Source organism: Myotis brandtii, unplaced genomic scaffold (genome assembly GCF_000412655.1).
Source record: "Myotis brandtii unplaced genomic scaffold, ASM41265v1 scaffold1671, whole genome shotgun sequence".
Classification (NCBI taxonomy): domain Eukaryota; kingdom Metazoa; phylum Chordata; class Mammalia; order Chiroptera; family Vespertilionidae; genus Myotis; species Myotis brandtii.
In genome coordinates, this window is record NW_005356135.1 from 46,042 (window position 1) to 48,412 (window position 2,371).

Here is a 2,371-nt window from a genome sequence, read left to right on the forward strand (position 1 = left end):
ACACCAGTGCTCCCCACCTCGCGGCGTTCACCGTGTGGTCCTCTCCCACACGCAATGGTGTTGACCGTGTAACCAATGGGCTGCTACAGAATGGCGGAGGCTGGCTCAGACAAGACACCGTGGCTTCCTCCTTGCTTGCTCTTTCTTTGATCACTGAGTTTTAAGGACCCTCAAACTGCCCTGTGGGAAGGTGTGTGTGGTGAGTGACTGCTGTCGTGTTCAGCACGAATTCAGGAGCCCTGCGAGCGAGCCACCTGTGGCGCCAGCCGGCTGCAGAGGCCTGCAGTGGCCAGCCAGCCACAGTCTCATGTGCGATCCTAAGGCAGAACCACCAAGCCACGCTTCTGAATTCCTAACCCAAAGAAACTGGGCGATAGAAATCTTTATTATTGTTTTAAGCTGCTCCCATGGAGGTTTGGGACAGTTTGTTACAGAGCAGCACATAGCAAACTACAGAAATGAGAAGGAAATAAGGAAAGTGAATTGCACACGGAAACTTAGAGTGACGGGCATTTGGCTCCTCCTCCCCGTTCCCCGCTAATTAACTGTGATGTTCCTGAAATGACCTAATATGTAAGAGTGTTGCTTTCCTCATTGGCAGAATACACAGGCCTGACTAATGATATCCAATGTTCTTTTATCATCCAAATGAAATGATTCCATTATTTTAAAAAGACACTTGTTAGTCATAGAGCAGGGTTCAGAAATTATCGCATTATCTGGAGGGCCTGCTGTGTCCCTGGCCTCCTCTGTTCATCAGTGACTGAAGATATAAAATGTGTTCTTGTCTAAGTCAGAGGAAAAGTGATTGCAGTGGTCGAAGCAAAATGCCTAAAGATCTTGAAATCCTGGAAAACGAGCCAAATATGACAAGATGAAATGTAACACAGACACGGAGAGCCCGTGATGGCCTGGAAATTTATCTCTGGGAGCACGCGAGTGTGGTAAGAGTAATATTCATCTTTAATCAATACGATGATCTGGATGCTGACACATGAATCCTGCCTTTCTTCATTGGATTCGTAAATTCATTCAACAATCAGCCAGGCACCGTGCTAGGCACTAGGGCTATAGCGATGACTAAGTCACAGACTTAGACTACATTTTTAGAATATAGAACCTAACTATAATGAGGAGAGAATCCCATTTTCATCTTTGCTTGGTCAGATCATATGTGAACATTGGGCCACAAGTCAATTGATCTATAGACAAACCAGAGTTTGGTCTGAGAAGAGTTAACAGAATGGAGATGGAACACAAAGTAACCAGAATCAAATAACCTTCATTAAGTGGCTGCTCTGCGTCCTGTCCAGGAACAGGATGTCCAGAGAGAAGAGAGGACGGCTTAGGGTAGAACCTTGCCAAATGCTAACCCGTAAAGGACAGGCGGAGAAGAGGATCTGCAAGAGAGGCTGAGTAGGAATAGCAAGGAAGCAGGAGAAAAGTCTGGAAGCTAAATCAAAAATGTGCTTCAAAGGTCAAAGGCATGTGATCTGGCGTCTCTTCTTCTAATCTCACTCTAACCCTAACCCTTCTAACGTGCTCGCTCTGACCCAAATACACGGGTCTTCTGCTCATTCTTCAAATATAACTCCTCACTCCTAACTCTGGGCCACTGTCTTTGCTGTTTCCACTGATTGTCATGCTCTTCCTCGGATCCAAGAATGGTTCAGTCCTTTGTTCATGCAGATCTCAGTTCAGATGCCCCCTCCTCAGAGAGGACTCCCCCGATCACCCCAGTTAAAATAATAACCTCCCATCTCACCCTGATTCATGTCTCACCTCTGCATTTATCACTCATCTGCTGACATTGTATGCATTTGCTGGCTCCTTTATTTACTTCTCCTCCCCAAATCCCCCAGCCCCATGGTCAAACACTGATTCCACCTGCCTCTTTCACTGGCGGATCACACTGCATAGTACCGTGTCTGGTGCATTGTAGTGCTTTGTAAATATTTGATAAAAGAATGAATTAAGTAAAATCAAGATGCCAAGAAGGCCTGTGGTCATCTTGACAAGAGCCGTTTCAGTGAGGAGCAGCTGTCAAAGGGCAGTGGATTACACAAGGTCTGAAGAAGCAGGAGGTGATAGGAACTGAAACACTGATGCTGGAATTAGCCTGAGACAGGAGATGGGAACTCAGGAGGGGAGGGGAAAAGAAGAGCAGAGGTGCAGGCAAGCTCCTACGTATACAGTTAAGAAGTTGAAGGACTCCTTATATCATGACTTCGAATTTACATTTTTTAAATTTTTAAAAATATATTGTTTTTTATTTCAGAGAGGAAGGGGGAGAGAGAGGGGAGAGAGGGAGAGAGAGAGAGAGAGAGAGAGAGAGAGAGAGAGAGAGAGAGAGTGAGAGAGAATTGTTGAT